Below are 7,714 nucleotides of genomic sequence, written 5' to 3'. Positions count from 1 at the left end.
TTATAAAATCCCTGAGTCTCCAATTTAAAGACAAGGAGGTGAGAATGGTATTTGGAGGAAGGGTAAAATAAATGACAATTCTATTGAGGATACTTTTCATAGCATCTGGGGAAACACAGGGTAATGTGTTTAAAACTACAAAGAATGTGGAATGTTCTCACATTATTGGTAGCAACAATGATTCCCAAGCTGGCTTTAGCCATGAACTAGATCACCTCCCTTCACAAACAACTTACATATGTTGAAAAAATAAAAACCACATGTGACAGAATATTAAAATGAGATTCTTCCTGCTTCCTGCAGCTGAACAAGAAGATAACAGATGCTCTATCCCTAGGTGAGTATTACCCATCATGACCTAGAACCTGTTAGAGGATGTGAGATAACAGGACCCCAACAGCAAAGACTTTGAGGAGTGTCCTGCCTAAAATTCAAGGGCCACTGGAGAAGCTGTAGCAAAGCTGCAGCCTGAGGGAAATGTAGCACCTGCAACCCAGGAAGTTGCAGGGGGATGTTCTTAGTGACAGCATATGAGGAAACCCTGAATGTGTTCCCCAGAAAGGGGCAACTTCAAAATCTGCAGGCTCACAGAGCACCAAGTGTCTTAGGAAAAAACTAATCAGGTAATAACTCTCCTGTCCTCCTGTCCCTTTCCTTCTCTCCTTCTACCTCCAAATTTTTCCCATTAGCAGCCTGAGAGAAAAGTAGAAACACTATAACAATGAGGAAACAGAGAGGAAAGATCAATTTTTCTGTATTTAGGTTCTGCCTGCTCTGTCAGTTCTGTCAGTCTGTCAGTTCTGTCAGGTTCTGTCAGTCTCAAAAGTTTATTATCTGGGACAGGACCTTCTTAATTACGGAGTTGAGATTTGGGGTGTGTGTGTGTGTGATTTCTATTACCTAAGAGTAACGAGAAGAAAATTTTATCCAGTTGTCAAGGTGGGGATAATACCCACTGATTAGATTTAAAGAGACTGTGAGAGACAAAATGAAATTACTTTGCAATTATACCTTGTGAAAACTGCTTGTTCAATGTATTGGTCACATTTATTTACTAACTTTAATCTTAATATCTCTGCAGAAACATAATTAGTAGAGTTGAAAGTACCTTAATTGGGAAAAAAATGGAAGAAATCAAACTGACTCTAAAGGAAGAGAATATGATTTAAACTATTGTTTCTATTTATTAAAATAATGAATCAATAATTGGCATGTAATCAAAAAAGTACACATTTGTTATTTTACAAACTGAGGAAATGCATAGAAGCAAAAACAAAAGAAAAATAATTGTATTTTATCTTGCAGCTAATAACCACTACTAAAACTCTGGATTATATCTTTTCAAGTGTTTCATAGATGGAATTCTCTGTGAATATTTTTTCTACTAAAAACATATCAAAATTCCATGTCAACAAATATAGCTTTTTAATTTTAAGGGTGGTAATATAGCCCATTTTAGTTAACCACTTGCTAATATTAGATATTCTTTATAATTTTACATTATTATAAACATCACCCTTTATACTCATTTCCCTCACTTTTCCACTCATTTTTAGGATGAATTCCTAGCAATAGAACTGGAAGTTCACTATATACAAATTTTATTTATGCCAATAAATATTGTTCCAGATAACTGTTATACTAATTCCCACTTCATCCTCAGCAATTATGAAGGTAATCTTGATATTTACCTGAGAATTGGAAAATGGTACCTTATTACTGTTTGTACTAGGTTCATAGGGCGGCCATAACAAAATAACACAAACTGGGTGACTTAAAAACAACAGAAATTTATTTTCTCACAGTTCTGGAAGCTAGAAGTCTATGTACCAGCATGGTTAACTTTCTCTGATATTTACAAGAGAGAAACCTTTCTTGCCCCTTTCTGGTTTTTACTGGTGGTTGGCAATCTTTAGCTGCTCCTTGGCTTTTGCAGCCACATCACTCCAATCTCTTCCTCTGTGGTCACACGGTATTCTCCCTGTATGTCTCTGGCTGTGTCCAAATTTCCCTTTTCTAGGAACATCAGTCGCCTTGGATTAGGACCATCTTACTTGATTATATTTGCAAAAACCCTATTTCCAAATAAGGTCACATTCACAGGACTAGGAGTTTGTACTTCAACACATCTTTCTGGGAAACACAATTCAACTCATTAAATTGTTCTAATCTATATTCCTCTGACTGCTAGTAAAGTTGAGAAATTTCATATTTTATTTGAAACATTTTCATGCTTGATCCTTTGTCTACTGTTCTAGTAGAGATATGTATTTTTTAAAATTTACTGGCAAAGTCTTTTTATAAATTAGACATGTTAGTTATTTTATAGTTTATATGTTGCAAATGTTTTCCCATTTGTCATTTGCCTTTTAATTTTCCTTACTATTTTTTTCCTTTACTACATAAAAGTTCAAAATGTTTTCTTAAATCTAGCAACACTTTCCTTTGTGAGCTCTGATATCAGTGATAAAAATCGGTCTGAATACAATATTACATTGATAATCATGTAATTTTATTCTAAGCACATTTCCGATTTCATTTCATTAAATATTTTTAATTTATCTGAAATTTATCTTAAGGAAAGATGTTTATATAAAGTTCCAACTTTGTACACAGAAACTATGAGATATATAATTATTTTGTTAAAGTCTAATCGGCCAAAGACTAGTACAGGAACAAGCCTGTAGTTCAACAAAATCGGATTTATTGACTCAGTGTGACAAGGCACTCCCGAGGAACCACGGAACGCTGCCCTTCACCGGAGGGAGAGAGAAGGAGAGAAAATTCTTTTGTAAACTTTGAGTTCCTACACAAGTATTCTGAAGAGGAAATAAGGGGCTCTGGGATCAGTTCTGAATTGGTTACTATTTCTGAGGTGGGATTGGAGAAGCTGGATTAATTCGGATTGGGTGCTGTCACCAGACAAGGATGGCTTAGCAATTGCGTATCCCAAGTAGCAGACGGGTGCAGCAAAGTGGTCTGGGGGCATCATTAGTACAAAAATGGTAGTTACACAAAGAGTATTGTTTTGGCATTTTTCAGGTGTTGTATCACCTCAGAAGAGACAGTGGTTCCTGTCAACTTTGGAGCAGGCTTTTTCTTGGTCTGTACCCAAAGCCGGATGAATGGTAGGACTACTTTTTCCTTTTTTTTTTTTGTATAAGCTGATTTTCACTGCTTCAGTCCCAGAAAAGTGTCTACTCTTTCAACATATTTATTATACATTTAATATACATATTTATATATTGTATGTATATATTTTATAACAACCCATTGGTCATACTTTAACCCACTAATCTGAACTGCATTATTAACCACATTTCTATATATACTTGAACATTCCTATTCTGTTTATTTCATTCTAAGCTTTCTGATTATAGTGGCTCCAGAATTCTGTTGTTTTGATTTAAAAAAAAGAGAGACATAATATCCTCTTTCTTAATCTAATGTCTGATTCTTATTTTCAGTTATCTTGAATTACAAGTTTAATATTAATATCGCAAAATGTACTTATCAGTTAGGATTAACTTCAACTGTAAGTATTAGAAACCCCAAATAACTGTTAACTCTTTTAGAAGGTTAGTGGTCTAGGACAGATAGGGTGCTCCCCTGTCAGGGAGCCAGTTCCTTCTGTCTTTATTACTAAGTTGTGAGTAGCCTTAAGTTTATGGTCCTGGATAGTAGCAACCATGTTCCCAGCTGCAGAACAGGGAGAGGAATGAAGACTGAGGAAGGGATGAAGAAGAAAGCAAAGAGCACATATATGCTATTTCTTAAGGAAGGCTTTGAGAAGCTGGTATAGGACACTGCTGCTTACATCTCATTGGCCAGAGATGTCACACAGCTATACCTACTAGCATAGGAAGCTGATAAATATGGATTTTATTCTGGGATACTATGAGATTAGTTAAAAATTCCATTATCATGGAGGAGGAGGAGAGGAGACATAGGGAGCAGCTAGCAGTCCCTACAGTAATGTACCCAGTATCTCTTCTCCAATTCTTTTATAATATTTATTTTTTCCTTTCATTGGTATAAAAATTTTTATTTTTTATATTTGTTTTTTAATAAATTTTTATTGAAATACAGTTGATTTACAATGTTGTGTTATATTCAGGTGTACAGTAAAATGATTCAGTTTTACATATATATAAATATATACATTATATATATATTCACTTAGATTCTTTCCCATTATAGATTATTACAAGATATTGAGTATAGTTCCCTGTGCTATACAGTAGGTCCTTGTTGGTTACCTATCTTATATATAAAAGTGTGTACATTTTAATCCCAAACGCCTAATTTATCCCTCCCCCCTTCCTCCTTGGTAACCATAAGTTTGTTTTCTATGTTGGTGAGTCTATTTCTGTTTTGTAAATAAGTTCATTTGCATCATTTTTTTAGATTCCACACATAAGTGATATCATATGACAATTATCTTTCTCCGTCTGACTTACTTCACTTTGTATGATAATCTCTAAAGCTTTTGCACAGCAAAGGAATCTATAAACAAAAAGACAGCCAACAGAATGGGAGAAAATATTTACAAAGGATGCAACTGACAAGGGCTTAATTTCCAGAATATACAAACACCTCATATAGCTCAACATCAAAAAAAAAACAAAACCCAATCAAAAAATGGGCAGAAGACCTAAATAAACATTTCCTCAAAGAAGATATACAGATGGCCAATAGGCACATGAAAAGATGCTCAACGTTGCTAAATTATTAGAGAAATGCAAATCAATACTACAATGAGTTACCACCTCACACCAGTTAGAATGGCCATCATCAGAAGGTCTACAAATAATAAATGCTGGAGAGGGTGTGGAGAAAAGGGAACCCTCCTACACTGTTGGTGGGAATGTAAATTGGTGCAGCCACTATGCAGAACAGTACGCAGGTTCCTTAAAAAACTAAAAATAGAGTCACCATATGATCCAGCAATAGCATTCCTGGGCATATAGCTGAAGAAAACTATAATTTGAAAAGATACATGTACCCCTATGTCCATAGCAGCACTATTTACAATAGCCAAGATCCAGAAGCAACCTAAGGGTCCATCAATAGATGAATGGATAAAGAAGATGTGGTGTATATACATAATAGAATATTACTCAGTCATAAGCAAGAATGAAATAACGCCATTTGCAGCAACATGGATGGATCTAGAGATTATCTTTTTTATATTTGTTATAGAAGAATGTACCAGCAATAATTTTCTAAGTTTTATTACTGTCCCAAGGATTCTCTCTGTATCCTCCATAGAGGCAACCACTATCAAATCTTTGAATATTACATTCCAAAAATCATTTTACAAAACATTAGATTTATGCTGTCATTTAAAAAATGTTTCTGTTTACTATGGATGATAAGGAGTTAGCTTTTTCACCAGCAGTCTCCCGCACCCACATATTTCCCATCCACCTAGGATCCAGTTAATTATAATTGGTTAGATCAGCATTCATTTTTAATGTAATTATAATTAGGTAAATGTTAAAAGCTGAGCCATGTAGTATAAGCTGATTTCATTTTTTCTTTTATAACCTCTCCCAATTAATTGTTTTTGTTTAGTTTTCTAACTCTTCCCTATATTATCTACTATCAGCCATTCTCTCAATTTCATCTTCTTAGACCTCTCTATATCCCTTTGCTCCAATCTGTAGTGATGTATCACTAGTACACATCTCTCATCCTTGTATTTCCCTTCACTATCACTAAGAGGATTCTCCTTGTCTCCCTCCTGTATAATATTCTCTGATTCCTGATACCAGGTTCCTCTTTTTGGTTCAATCCCACTTTTTGATGGGATTGAACTCTTCCAGTAGGTAACTAAGATTGTTGTTCAAAAAAAGAAGTTTTTCAGAATTTTCTTTTTTGAAGGTATGACAGAAACTTGTTCTTAATCTTAATTTCATGTTTGAAACTATATGTTGAAATTCTTGATATCTAAAGGATAGAAATAATTTCTGGACTTGTTATATGCTACAAACTCCTTATAAGTCTCTTACTTGGATACAAATATCTCTAAGAATAAATGAAAGGTTTTATCATCTCTAAAATCCTAAAATAGAGATTTTTAAATATCTTGACCTGAATCTACTTTCTAAATGACATATATAAGTACTTTCAGTCTTTGTGTGATTGAATCTGGCCTCTTTGTTGGCACTTTTATGTCTAAGGTAGAGAGGGCACCAGCTCTCTGGAGAGATAGACTTCAGATTCAGAAGAGTTTTCCCATATTCAGGGGAACCCATCAGAAAAAAAAATAAAAAAGTTAGAGAAAAGCCCATCACTGACAGGCTTTCTATTTGGGTTAGCCATGTACTTGATCCTTTCCTGCTGAAACAGCTGAGTGAGTGCTGGTATGGATTTTTGACAGGACGAGGGTCTACACTAGAGGGCTCTTATCCTTCCTATGGACGATATGTGCCTTTCCACGTACAGAGTTTGCTTAGATTTCCATTTCTTACTTCTCACAACAGCACATGGTTTCATCTGGAAGAAAAACTGGGTTAAGCTGGTTCCACCTGTATCCACGTAGCCATATTTACTAAAAGTTTACGACATATTATAAGTATTTTTTGCTTGCTTCAGCAATTGGCTTCAATTAATTTTGTTTACTCTGATCCCACCACCCTTTGACAGTTGTACTCTTTTACTGGAGGAAATTTTTAGAAATTTGCTCCTCTTAGAGTTCCCTTTATCTCGATTTTTCCCCCCTAAGGTAAAGACAGAATACTATCCGTACAATAAATTAGAAATTCATTATTTTGATTTGAAATTTTGGAGAGAAAACACAGCACTACTTTTTAGAAATTAACAGAATGGTAATAGTTTTTTTTCCTATTTCACCAGAACTGGTTACTAGGATCCAGAGTTGAAGACAAAAATTTGCCAAGTTTCTGATATTCTCAAGAGAACAAATTTAAAGAGGAAAGAAAAACCACTTCAGAATTCATTAGAAGACAGACAAACTATCTCTATTACCTTCTACTGTTATCCAAGAGCTTCCTAACCCCAGTCTATATACACTGAAAACTAAATAGGAGAGAGATGTGAGAGGAAGGGAGTCACAGGAGTCCTGAGATATTGGCTGTATTCAGAGGAAGAGTCCACAGAGTTGAGGGAAAGGAGATCCCAAAGAATCACTCACAGAGGTTAAGGATGCCAGTGAGTAAGGAAGACTGGCATTTCATTCCCCATTAGAATACTTCTGCAGCAGCAAATTTTATGGTCTTCTCCTGCATTTATCTGAACTAGTGAGAAAAGAAGTGGAGAGAGACAGCAGGGCAGAGAAGAGTTCAACAGTGTAGCAACCTGCAGTTCCATCATGTGGCATGGCAAGTCTGTGGCTCAATTAGATACAATGAAAGTTAGCCTGACCCCTATCCAAGATGACCACCTGCTGGAAAAATAACCCTAGTAACGAGCAGCTATGGGTACCCTGCTGGGGTATACATGAAAAAGCAGAAGTGGAAAAATCTTGGCAGTAATGAGGATGTCCCCATAGGGCACCTGAAGAACTCAACCATGCCTTCAATGAAAATGATAGCATTTGTGTGTCTGCTGGCAAGAGAACATCAATGGCCAGTCAGGATTCTCCAAAAGAACAGCAATATCAGAGAGAAGACCACAACACTAACTATGAAAGAGACACCTGTCCCTTTCCACCTTTCTTATTCCCTCCTCCCAGACTCCAACCCCAAAA

This window comes from Mesoplodon densirostris, chromosome 8 (assembly GCF_025265405.1).
Source record: "Mesoplodon densirostris isolate mMesDen1 chromosome 8, mMesDen1 primary haplotype, whole genome shotgun sequence".
Lineage (NCBI taxonomy): Eukaryota > Metazoa > Chordata > Mammalia > Artiodactyla > Ziphiidae > Mesoplodon > Mesoplodon densirostris.
The sequence above is the reverse complement of the archived record's forward strand: the minus strand, read 5'-3'. Positions refer to the sequence as shown.